The sequence below is a fragment of the Oryx dammah genome, unplaced genomic scaffold, assembly GCF_014754425.2.
Source record: "Oryx dammah isolate SB20612 unplaced genomic scaffold, SCBI_Odam_1.1 HiC_scaffold_26, whole genome shotgun sequence".
In the NCBI taxonomy this organism is placed as follows: Eukaryota; Metazoa; Chordata; class Mammalia; order Artiodactyla; family Bovidae; genus Oryx; species Oryx dammah.
This window is the reverse complement of record NW_024070210.1, coordinates 63,985,412-63,998,564: the sequence shown is the minus strand read 5'-3', so window position 1 is coordinate 63,998,564 and position 13,153 is coordinate 63,985,412. Positions and strand designations below refer to the sequence as shown.

The 13,153-nt window shown below is 38.1% G+C and overlaps 1 long non-coding RNA gene across 1 annotated transcript; it reads left to right on the top strand.

The window, feature by feature from the left end:
* The first annotated feature begins 1,599 nt into the window (after positions 1-1,599).
* Positions 1,600-9,305, top strand: LOC120853145. The gene is made up of 3 exons (XR_005718723.1): positions 1,600-1,618; positions 1,909-1,914; positions 9,153-9,305. It is a non-coding gene; the product is annotated as an uncharacterized LOC120853145 (long non-coding RNA).
* The last annotated feature ends 3,848 nt before the right edge of the window (positions 9,306-13,153 follow it).

The window sequence follows — 13,153 nt, the reverse complement described above, 5'->3', positions numbered from 1 at the left end:
CACAGGACACCCGGATTTGTTCCCTGGGTGGGAAAGATCCCCTGGAGGAGGGCCCTGCAACCCACTCCAGTATCCTTGCCTGGTGAATCCCATGGACAGAGGAGCCTGGTGGGGGCCACAGTCCACAAGGTTGCAAGGAGTATGACGCCACTGAGCACGCACGCACATCGTCATTTATGCCTGTTGGCCTGGCTTAATTATTAGTAACACCTGTAGTAAGCATCCTCTAAGATGGTACCCAATGATACCTGTCTCCAAGTATTCACACTTTCAGTAATCTCCTATTACATTGCACCAGAGCTGGTCTGTCTGAACAGTAGAATTGAGACAAAAGTGATTGTATGTTACTTCTGAGGTTAGATTCTCTTTCTTCCCTTCTTCATCTCTCTAATCATTCATTCTTGGGGGAGCCTGATGCCTTCTCAGGAACAGTCTTCAGGGAAAGGCTCATGTGAGGAGCTTAAGCTTCCTGCCAACAGCCATTTGGAGCTTTGGAAGCCTGTCCTCCCTCCCAGACAAGCCGTCAGTCAGTTCAGTTCAGTCACTCAGTGTGTCCAACTCTTTGCGACCCCATGGACTGCAGCATGCCAGGCCACCCTGTCCATCACCAACTCCTGGCGTTTACTCAAACACTTGTCCTTTGAGTTGGTGAGGCCATTCAACCATCTCATCCTGTGTTGTCCCCTTCTCCTCTTGCCTTCAATCTTTCCCAGCATCAGGGTCTTTTCCAATGAGTCAGTTCTTTGCTTCAGGTGGCCAAAGTATTGGAGTTTCAGCTTTAGCATCAGTCCTTCCAGTGAATATTCAGGACTGATTTCCTTTCAGATGGACTGCTTGGATCTCCTTGCAGTCCAAGAGACTCTCAAGAGTCTTCTCCAACACCACAGTTCAAAAGCATCAGTTTTTTGGTGCTCAGCTTTCTTTATAGTCCAACTTTCACATCTGTACATGACTACTGGAAAAACCATAGCTTTGACTAGATGGACCTTTGTTGGTAAAGACAAACCTGTAGGTGACTATGTTCTGGGTTTATATCTTGATTGCAACTGCTTGAGAGATCCTGAGACACAAATATCCAGCTAAGCCTCTCCTGGATTTATGACCATGAGAAAGTATGTGAGATAACTAGTATTTGTTGTTTTAAGCTGCTAGATTTGTAGGTAATTTGTTATGTATCAGTATATAATAAATATAACACCCTTCTACTCCCAAAAGTTGGTTTGGATGAAAAGTTGTAAAGTCACCTTATATATATCTGATAGGTGAACAGATACCAAATTCATGAACTTATTAGGGATTTTCTCTTCTGTTGACAGAGCTTACATTCTGACGTTAGTATGCAGACACTTACAAAGGTTATCCTAGGTGATGCTAGTGGTAAGGAACCTGCCTGTCAATGCAGGAGACATAAGAGACTTAGGTTCGATCCCTGGATTGGGAAGCTCCCCTGGAGGAGGGCATGGCAACCCACCTCAGTATTCTTGCCTGGAGAATCCCTATGGACAGAGGAGCCTGGCAGGCTACAGTCCATAGGGTTGCAAAAAGTCGGACATAACTGAGGTGACTGAACAAACACACACACACACACACACACACACACACACACACACACACACAGGTTATCAGGACAGAAGGATTTGATAATGCCAAAAATCTAAATTGATAGACTTCTTGAAATCTTGGTACTTCTTGGTACCAAGAAATCTTAGACTTCTTGGTAGAAATCTTGAAAGACAGTTTAACAGAGTAGATGAAAGTACTGAATTCAGAATTAAATTGGTTTGGATTTGAATCTGACTTTACCATTTACTGGCTTTGAAGAGTTGTTTAACTTTTCTCTTTCTCAGTTTTATCATATTAAGTATGGGGATAATAATAGTATCTCTCTCATAGGATTATTTTTTTGAGGATTAAGTGTATGTAAAGCACTTACAGTGATGCTTGGCACATATAAGTATTTAATAAGGATTGCCTATTATTATTATTTTCATAGAGAATTAAGTTGACATTTTTCCTCTGTTACATTTATACACAAATGGATATTTCCTCTCAATAATCATTCCTTAAATATTTTAATGTTCTTATTGTGTGCTAGGAACATCAGCTAGAAACATGTCACCTCTTAAGGAGCTTACAAAACAGTTGGAAAATTTTCCATATGCCTTTATACATTTTATGTTATATAATATATACATTAAATATGTATACATGTACAAATGGACTATATATGTGTGCCTCAGCTATAAAAATCATGCAACTCAAGGACCAGATGAAAGGCACAGATTATATACAAAGAAAAATGGGAATGAGTTTAAAAAACCACTAGGGTATGGAATTAGAATAAGGTAGCTTTCTGCATATGAGAAGTAACTTTGAAAGAAACGTAGAGACTGGACAATCTCAAACCTGAGAAGTTGTCTATCTAATTGATCTTATTAATTGTGACTGCTGTATCTCTAGCTTCTTGAGCAGTACTTGACATGCGGTGAGTATTCAGCAAGTATTTGTCAAATGGCTTCATTGACAGAGAAGGAGAAAAACTCTTAAAACAGTAAAGAGCAATGTGAACTGGCACAGTTGGAAAGGACAACAAAGCACTGGATGGTAGGTAATTTGGTGGTAAGAATTCAAGAGAAAAGAAGATGTTTTGGAGACATGGCATTGAAGTTTAATTGCAGTCAGTGTGGGAAAACAAGTTTAGTGGTTGTCAATATTGTGGTGACAGCTGAAGCTTTGAGGAGAAAGATGAACTCTCCGTGGAAGTGAATTTGGAGAAAAAGTCTCACTCAAAGAGATGCAAAGACGCCAAGGTCTGTACAAATGTATAGGCATACAGGTGAATGGAAGGTAAAAATAGAGGAGCTAGTTTAAGAACCATTAGAGCAGGTTAGGAGATAGTGATGGAAAAGAAATGGCAATAGGCAATATCAATTGCTGCAGAGAAATTTCTGTTTGAGAATTAAAAATGGATGTTAGGTATCAGTTTCAGACTGTAGAAGCAAGATTTTAAGAAACTGAGGGGGCACTGAAGAAATGAAAATGGCACTTATAATCAGCATTTCAAAGGGTTTGTGAAATGAACAAAATAAATATAATCATAGAAAGAGCATAAGAGCTAGTCTTAAGAACTGAGAATATGAGTGTTGAAAGATGAAAAAAAGCAGCATTAGGAGGGATTTATTGAATATTATATAATTATTCTACCAGACTGTATTTTAAAGATTGTTCCTTATGTCTTGTGTGGCCTGTAATTGACCTTAAAATATTTCTGTACGAACAGTATGAGGTACATGGTGTGTTTAAGTTAATTTTATTTTATAGCTAAGGGGCTGTTAGTTAACATCAGAGGTGCCCTAATCAGAATTTACATTCCAGGGGTTGTTGGTTACTCTCTGGAGTAGTGTAATGAGGAGTATATACTCTGGAGGTTGTAAGTCTTGGTGTGGCTTTTATAATCAGGCAAAAAAGAAATTTGTGTTATTTCCACAATTTTCTAAATGTTTCTTAGTTTGCTTTGTATATTTCATATTAATCCTATTTGTTGTTCATGGCTTTTATCAATTATGTGGTAGGTTGCTTTAATGACTCTCATTCTTTATCTTTCCTTTTTAGCCATACCTTTTGCCACTTGAGTTTATCACTTCTTCCATCAAGCAACAGATATCAATATATTTCTCTTTCCATTGAATCTGTGTTTGGACATATTACTTGCTTTGGTCAGTGGGACACTAGAAATCATGATATAAGCAAGGGATTGGAAAAGTGCTTGAGAATTTCAGTTGTTCTCTAGTAATTTTGCCACCACCATGAGAAGAACATGCCCAGACTCACTTACTGGTTCTTGGAGGAGGAGAGACAATTGGAACAGAGTTGCCCTAATTAATTTGCCTTAAACAATGTCAACCTAAAGCAGAATCCATAGACAACCTCCAGTTGCACAGCAGATGTGTAGGTGAGCCCAGCTGAATGAGCTGACTTCTAGGAGACTCACAGACATGTGAACTATAATAATAAATGACTACTGTTATAAGTCATTGAGTTTTTGTTTTTTAACCTAGCAATAGCTAACAAATTCAAGAATGATAATCCTCCATTTGTATCTTTTATCAGCTAGAAAAATACATAAAGTAACTGTCCTTTACATCTGTATTGTATGTGGATTATATTATTTTATTAACATGAACATTTTTGCTATACAGGTTTTTACACAAAAGGAGAGACATTTATTTAGCATGGACCTTTAATGAATAAACTTCTCAAGGTTGTCTATTCCCAAGGCTCCACTATACATTTTCTCTTTATGTATAGTACAGAAAATCAGTCATTAGAAGTTTAGCTATAAAGATTTCAAAGGTATAGTTCATTCCTTTCATTAACAATAGCAGGAATAGGATGGATTTTTCATCTGTCGCAGACCTTGTGCTGAAGGAAATGTTGCAGATTTTTTACTGGGAGTTGTACTGTTTTAATCTTCTAGAATGATTTATGACCACCTATCAACGCTGGGCTGGAAGAAGCACAAGCTGGAATCAAGATTCCCAGGAGAAATAACAATAACACTTATAGCGGAAAGTGAAGAGGAACTAAAAAGCCTCTTGATGAAAGTGAAAGAGGAGAGTGAAAAAGTTGGCTTAAAGCTCAACATTCAGAAAACGAAGATCATGGCATCTGGTCCCATCACTTCATGGGGAATAGATGGGGAAATAGTGGAAACAGTGTCAGACTTTATTTTTTTGGGCTCCAAAATCACTGCAGATGGTGATTGCAGCCATGAAATTAGAAGACGCTTACTCCTTGGAAGAAAAGTTATGACCAACCTATATAGCATATTGAAGAGCAGAGACATTACTTTGCCAACCAAGGTCCGTCTAGTCAAGGCTATGATTTTTCCAGTGGTCATGTATGGATGTGAGAGTTGGACTGTGAAGAAAGCTGAGAGCCGAAGAATTGATGCTTTTGAACTGTGGTGTTGGAGAAGACTCCTGAGAGTCCCTTGGACTGCAAGGAGATCCAACCAGTCCATTCTGAAGGAGATCAGCCCTGGGATTTCTTTAGAGGGAATGATGCTAAAGCTGAAACTCCAGTACTTTGGCCACCTCATGCGAAGAGCTGACTCATTGGAAAAGACTCTGATGCTGGGAGGGATTGGGTGCAGAAGGAGAAGGGGATGACTGAGGATGAGATGGCTGGATGGCATCACTGACTCAATGGATGTGAGTCTGAGTGAACTCTGGGAGTTGGTGATGGACAGGGAGGCCTGGCGTGCTGCGATTCATGGGGTGGCAGAGTTGGAAACGACTGAGTGACTGAACTGAACTGACTGATCAACACCCTAAAGATCATATGTCTATGTATTCATTTCTTTTCCCAGTGAATTAATTTCTGTCTTTTTTTTATATTGACATCAAAGAAATTTTGCATTACCAAGAGCCGAACTACATTATCAAGTAAGCTTGACATGGAAAAAAATATATAGGAAAAAGAAACTAATGACCATCCAATGTATTCTGTGAAACAATTTCATTTTCCATGGATAAAGTCCTCTTGTGGCATTTTAAAAGCTATCTTAAACATGTAAACACATAAAATTACATTCATTATTTCACTCTGGAAGAATAAAAATAATTGAACTGATGCATTCTGTATCTATAATGAAATACACAAACTTCAGGGAAGAGGTAATTTCTATTTAAATTACTTGACTCATCAAAATTGTGTTATTGTTTCACTAGCTAGCATTATTTAGGTTTGTTAAGGGAAGGAGATTGGTGGAATGAGGGTTTTATTCCCTTTAAAACATCCCTTGTTTCTATTTTTCAATTTTGATAACTTCTGAAGGCTTCATGATCATCTGATATACACATCATACCAATTTCGACCTAAGTGGGACACATCCTTTTTCTCTAAAGTTAGTGTATGCTTTTGCTAACAACAAAAAATCAGAAAGAGAGATTAAGGAAACCATCCCATTTAACCATCGCATCAAAAAGAAAAAAATACCTGGGAATAAATCTACCTAAGGAAGCAAAAGACCTGCTGTACTTAGAAAACCATGATATTGATGAAAGAAATCAAAGATGAAATAAACAGATGGAGAGATATACCATGTTCCTGGATAGGAAGAATCAGTGTTGTCAAAATGACTATCCTAACCAAAGCAATCTACAGATTCAGTACAATCCCTATCAAATTACCAATGGCATTTTTCATAGAGCTAAAACAAAAAGTTTCAAAATTTGTATGAAAACATAAAAGGCCCCAAATAGCCTAAACAATCTTGAGAAAGAAAAATGGAGCTGGAGGAATCAGGCTCCCTGACTTCAAACTATATTGCAAAGCTACAGTCATCAAAAGAGTATGGTACTGGCACAAAAAGAGAAATATATTTGATCAATGGAACAGGATAGAAAGCTCAGAAAAAAACCCACACACCCATGACCACCTAAACTATGACAAAGGAGGCAAGAATATGCAATGAAGAAGAGACAGTTTCTTCAACCAAGTGGTGGTGGGAAAACTGAACAGCTATATGTGAAAGAATGAAATTAGAACACTCCCTAACACCATACACAAAAATAAATTCAAGGTAAATTAGAGGCCTAAATGTAAGACCAGATACAATAAGCTCTAAGAGGAAAACATAGGCAGAACACTCTGACATAAACCACTGCAAGATATTTTTCATTCCACTACTGAGAATAATGCAAATAAAAACAAAAATAAATAAATGGGACCTAATTAAACTTAAAAGCTTTTGCAAGCAAAGGAAACCATAAACAAAATGAAAACACAACCCTCAGAATGGGAGAAAATATTTGCAAATGAAGCAACTGCCAAAGAATTAATCTCCAAAATACACAAAAAAGCTCATGCAGCTCAATATATTAAAAAAACCAACCTAATCAAAACCTATTTGTAAAGCCTCCTCAGATAACCATTTTGCCTTTTTGCATTTCTTTTTCTTTGGGATGGTTTTGGTCATTCTCTCCTGTACAGTGTTACAAACCTCCATCCATAGTTCTCCAGGCACTCTTATCAGATCTAATCCCTTGAATCTATTCTCAACTTCTACTGTGTAATTATAGGGATTTGATTTAGGCTGTACCTGAAAGCAGAGACATTACTTTGCCAACAAAGGTCTATCTAGTCAAGGCTATGGTTTTTCCAGTGGCCATGTATGGATGTGAGAGTTGGACTGTGAAGAAAGCTGAGCGCCGAAGAATTGATGCTTTTGAACTGCGGTGTTGGAGAAGACTCTTGAGAGTCCCTTGGCTTGCAAGGAGATCCAACCAGTCCATTCTGAAGGAGATCAGTCCTGGGTGTTCTTTGGAATGACTGATGCTGAAGCTGAAACTCCAATACTTTGGCTACCTCATGCAAAGAGTTGACTCATTGGAAAAGACTCTGATGCTGGGAGAGATTGAGGGCAGGAGGAGAAGGGGATGACAGAGGATGAGATGGCTGGATGGCATCACCAACTTGATGGACATGAGTCTGAGTGAACTCCGGGAGTTGGTGATGGACAGGGAGGCCTGGCGTGCTGCGATTCACGGGGTCGCAGAGTTGGACACGACTGAGCGACTGAACTGAACTGAACTGAATAGCCTAATGATTATCCCTACTTTCTTCAATTTAAGTCTGAATTTTGCAGTAAGGAACTCATGATCTGAGGCACAGTCAGCTCCCAATCTTGTTTTTGCTGACTGTATAGAGCTTCTCCATCTTCAGTTACAAGGAATATAATCAGTTTGATTTTGATATTGACCACCTGGTGATGTCCATGTGTAGAGTCATCACTTGTGTTGTTGGAAGAAGGTGTTTGCTATGACTAGTGCATTCTCTTGGAAAAAACTCTGTTAGCCTTTGCCCTTCTTCATTTTGTACTCCAAAGCCAAACTTGCCTGTTATTCCAGGTATCTCTTGACTTCCTACTTTTGCATTCCATTGCCCTATGATGAAAAGGACATCTTTTTTTCATGTTAGTTTTAGAAGGGCTTGTAGGTCTTCATAGAACCATTTGACTTCAGCTTCTTTGGCATTAGTGGTTGGGGCATAGACTTGGGTTACTGTAATGTTGAATGATTTGCCTTGGAAACAAATAGAGATCATTCTGTTGTTTTTGAGATTGAACCCAACTACTGCATTTTGAACTCTTTTGTTGACTATGAAATAGCTGGCCTAAAACTCAAAATTCAGAAAACTAAGATCATGGCATCTCATCCCATCACCTCATGGTGAATATATGGGGAAAAAATGGAAACAGTGGCAGATTTTATTTTCTTGGGCTCCAAAATCACTGTGGACAGTGCTTGTAGCCATGAAATTATAAGATGCTTGCTCCTTGAAAGAAAAGCTATTGCAAACTCAGACAGTGTATTGAAAAGCAGAGATATCACTTTGCTGACGAAAGTTTGTCTAATCAAAGCTATGGTTTTTCCAGTAGTCATGTATGGATATGAGAGTTGGACCATAAAGAAGGCTGAGCACTGAAGAATTGATGCTTTGGAAGTGTGGTCCTGAAGAAGACTCTTGAGAGTCCCTTGGACAGCAAGGAGATAAAATCAGTCAATCCTAAAAGAAATCAACCCTGGACATTCACTGGAAGGACTGGTGCTGAAGCTGAAGTTCCAGTCCTTTGTCTACCTGGTGTGAAGAACCGGCTCACTGGAAAAGACCCTGATGCTGGGAAAGACTGAGGAGAAAGGTGCAATAGGAGACGAGATGGTTGGATGGCATCACTGAAACAAGAGACAAACTCCAGGAGATAGTGGAGGACAGGAAAGCCTGGTGTGCTGCAGTCTGTGGGGTCATGAAGAGTTGGACACATATTAGCGACTGAACAACAACAACAACAATAAATCAGAAACTGGGCAGAGGACCTAAATAAACATTTATCCAAAGAGACGTACAGTTGACCAAAAAAACATGAAAAGATGCTCAACATCACTAATTATTAGAGAAATGCTAATCAAAACTACAATAAAGTATCACCTCATACCAGTTAGAATGGTCATTATCAAAAAATCTATAAACAATAAATGCTAGAGAGGATGTGGAAAAAAGGAAACCATCCTATAGTCTTGATGGGAATATAAATTGGTACAGCCACTATGGAGAACTATATGGAGGTTCCTTAAAAAAACTAAAAGTAGAGCTACCAAATGACACAGCAATCTCACTCCTGGGAATATATCCAGAGAAAACCATAACTTGAAAAGATGCGTGTACCCCGATCTTCATTGCAGCACGGTTTACAAAAGCCAGGACATGGAAGCAACCTAAATGTCCATCAACAGAGGAATGGATAAAGAAGATATGGTACATATATAAAATGGACTATTACTCAGCCATAAAAAGGAATGAAATTATGCCATTAATGACATGGATGTACCTAGAGCTTGTCATACAGAGTGAAATAAGTCAAAGAAAAAGATAAATATTGTATAACATTGCTTATATGTAGAATCTAGAAAAATAGTACAGATGAACTTATTTGCAAAGCATAAATAGAGTTGCAGATGTAGAAAACAAACTTATGGTTACCAAGGGGGGATGGGAAGAGTGGGATGAACTAGGAGATTGGGACTGACATATACACACTACTATATAGAAAATAGATGACTAGTGAGGATCTACTGTATAGCACAGGGAGCTCCACTTGATGCTCTGTGGTGATCTAAATGGCAGGAAGTCTGAAAAAGAATGAATGTAGGTATATGTATAATTGATTCACTTTGCTGTACAGCAGAAACTAAGATAACATTGTAAGGCAATTATACTCCAACAAAAATTAATACAAAAATAAAGGTAGTGCATGCTTTTGGAACAAATCTTTTAAGGCAGTAGTGTCAGTGGGGTAATGCTTTGGTGCCTGACTAGTTTTGGTTGCTTGATATGACTTTATCTTAAAGCATAGGACAGTAAGTCACTCCTAGAGTTTGAGTCATATATTGCTGACATAGTTAAGGAGAACCCAGAAGCATGAGGCATGTCTGCTTTCCTCAGTGCTTGTGGACCTAAAATAAGTTGACCTGGAGAGTAAATGAGACTTAAAGTCATAGACCAAATTGTCCACCATAGTGTGGTCACCGTTGGCATCTCTTTGAAGACTGTGGGTCTGAAGAAAGTTTTAGGTTCTCATTCTCCTCATCCCACAGAGAAAGACTGATATTTTAATACAGCTTTTCTTCCAGTTTCATGGCAAAAATTTGTGATTAATCCTGCTTTTGATTAAAGACAGAAGACTTTGTCCTATCCACTTTAGATAATAGCAATCCATCAAATTGCATATAATTTGCATTGGATGTTGGAACTTGAACTTTACTACCTTTAAGAATATGCAGAATTTGACATTCAATATGCATTCATATTCATTTCTTCAACCTCATATTTTCTAGTCACTAGCAGTTAAGAATTAAAGAGGTTTTAAAATGATATGATTTGAATCTGAGTTTGACAAAAATGAATCATTAGTGGGCTTTCTGAGGGACATAGTCACTTCAGTTGTGGAAACAGGAAGAATGGAGTGTCATTTGTTGTCAAAGAAAATTCTCTTTGTAATGTGGTATATATTTTGGGTGAGAAATTGACATCTCTATTTAAATGAATGAGGGCCCTCACCTGGAAATGTCATTCATACTAACAGAGTGACATAATGCATAATTATCTGTTACAGTTTTGATGTGGTTTGTGTCTAGATTAAGGTGTTCATTCAAAGAACATCCCCACTTACGAGGTTCATATAATACAATGTATAAGAAACTTGGTGCCCCAGGGTTTTAAAAATCATTAATCATAATGAATTAAGACATTTATTCAAGAGACACACTGACAAAAGATTGTCCCTAAAGATTTCTACCTAGAAAACCTTTAGAAAATGATGATTTTTGCTTTCTACTTGACTGCCTCAGTAAGCCAATTCATTTTTTTTAGGAGCAGCTCAAGGTCAGTGATATGATTATCTCAGCTTTAAGTGATGTTCTCCCCTTACACTTGTAAGCTAAACTTCTATTGTTATAACTGATGCTCAGAGTGGTACTGTCAAGAAGCCCTGAGATTGTCTAGGAGGAGAATAAGTAAAAGACCAATAGTAATATACATTTCATTTTCAAATGAAAATATTTAATTGATATGTGTACCTCAAGATGCAATGACATTTTTTTTATAATAAATAATGGGTATGATGAGAATATGCAGAAGAATTAGGCTAGATCATGGTATATTACTCTAGGAAAAAATCAGAGAAACTAATTGGGTTCATCTCTATTAATTTTATAATTTCTGTAATTAATTTCAAATGGCATTTCTTAATCATTTTTTTTCCCCTTTGATTCTCCAGGGCCCTACATGTAGTAAATTATTTCTGCACTGAGTCATGGGAATTGGATTCTTGAATTCCTAGCAGAGGCAAATATCTCATTAATGCTAATCTGAGAGATATCTGTGATGAGCCTTTACATCAGGTTTATCTGCAGAGCTGATCTGAAGCTGATGAGCAGAGCTCTGAAGTGAGGCACACTGGCAATGAAGACTCCATCAGAATGAGGTGATCACATTTTTGTTTTCAGAACATAAACTCATAGCCCCATACTTACATGCTTAATTTCTTAATGTTTAAATGTATAAACTCTTCCATTATAGATTCATCTCTACAATTTGAAAGTAAGTTGGAAGACTGAGTTAACTTTCAGGCGAATTCAAGCTCCTTAGATCCACTTTGCTTGGATATACTTGAATATAGATAATCCTGAAATTGTTTTAATCCTTTCAGTTCAGTTAAGTTGCTAAGTCATGTCCGACTCTTTGTGACCCCATGAATTGTAGCACGCCAGGCCTCCCTGTCCATTACCAACTCCCAGAGTTCACTCAAACTGTTGTCCATCAAGTTGGTGATGCCATCCAGCCATCTCATCCTCTGTTGTCCCCTTCGCCTCCTGCCCCCAATCCCTCCCAGCATCAGAGTCTTTTCCAATGAGTCAACTCTTCGCATGAAGTGGCCAAAGTATTGGAGTTTCAGCTTCAGCATCAGTCCTTCCAAAGAACACCCAGGACTGATCTCCTTCAGAATGGACTGGTTGGATCTCCTTGCAGTCCAAGGGACTCTCAGGAGTCTTCTTCAACACCACAGTTCAAAAGCATCAATTCTTCGGCGCTCAGCCTTCTTCACAGTCCAACTCTCACATCCATACATGACCACTGGAAAAACCATAGCTGTGACTAGATAGACCTTTGTTGGCAAAGTAATGTCTCTGCTTTTGAATATGCTATCTAGGTTGGTCATAACTTTCCTTCCCAGGAGTAAGCGTCTTTTAATTTCATAGCTGCAATCACCATCTGCAGTGATTTTGGAGCCCCCAAAACTAAAGTCTGACACTGTTTCCACTGTTTCCCCATCTATTTCCCATGAAATGATGGGACCAGATGCCATGATCTTCATTTTCTGAATGTTGAGCTTTAAGCCAACTTTTTCACTCTCCACTTTCACTTTCATCAAGAGGCTTTTTAGTTCCTCTTCACTTTCTGCCATAAGGGTGGTGTCATCTGCATATCTGAGGTTATTGATATTTCTCCCGGCAATCTTGATTCCAGCTTGTGCTTCTTCCAGCCCAGCGTTTCTCATGATGTACTCTGCATAGAAGTTAAATAAGCAGGTGGCAATATACAGCCTTGACGTACTCCTTTTCCTATTTGGAACCAGTGTGTTGTTCCATGTCCAGTTCTATCTGTTGCTTCCTGACCTTTATTTGTAAATAAATCATTATTTTGTAAGGCCTTTCCATTCTCTAATACAACATTGGCAAATCTTCTTCCCCAAGCTCTGTTTTTTAAAAGGAAAAGAATGCTTAAGATTTGTAGCTAAATATCATATTAAAAAAAGAATTTAAAATAGCTCTCTTTCTCCAACAATGTATGTCAGGCCTAGAGCTTATTATTGGAATGCATTCTACAGTGAAGGCAAAGTAATAAAGAAGAAAAACTATGGCAGTAAGTAATAAAGAGAAAAAACTATGGTAGTAAGTGACATTAAAAATAGTGATATTTTGCTTTCATGGTCTCTTTTCTAAAGCATAGAAAATTATGCCACTTTGAAAATAAATTTTAAACATTAAGCCTAAAAATAAAAGCAAGGCATTGTTACACCAAATGATGCTTT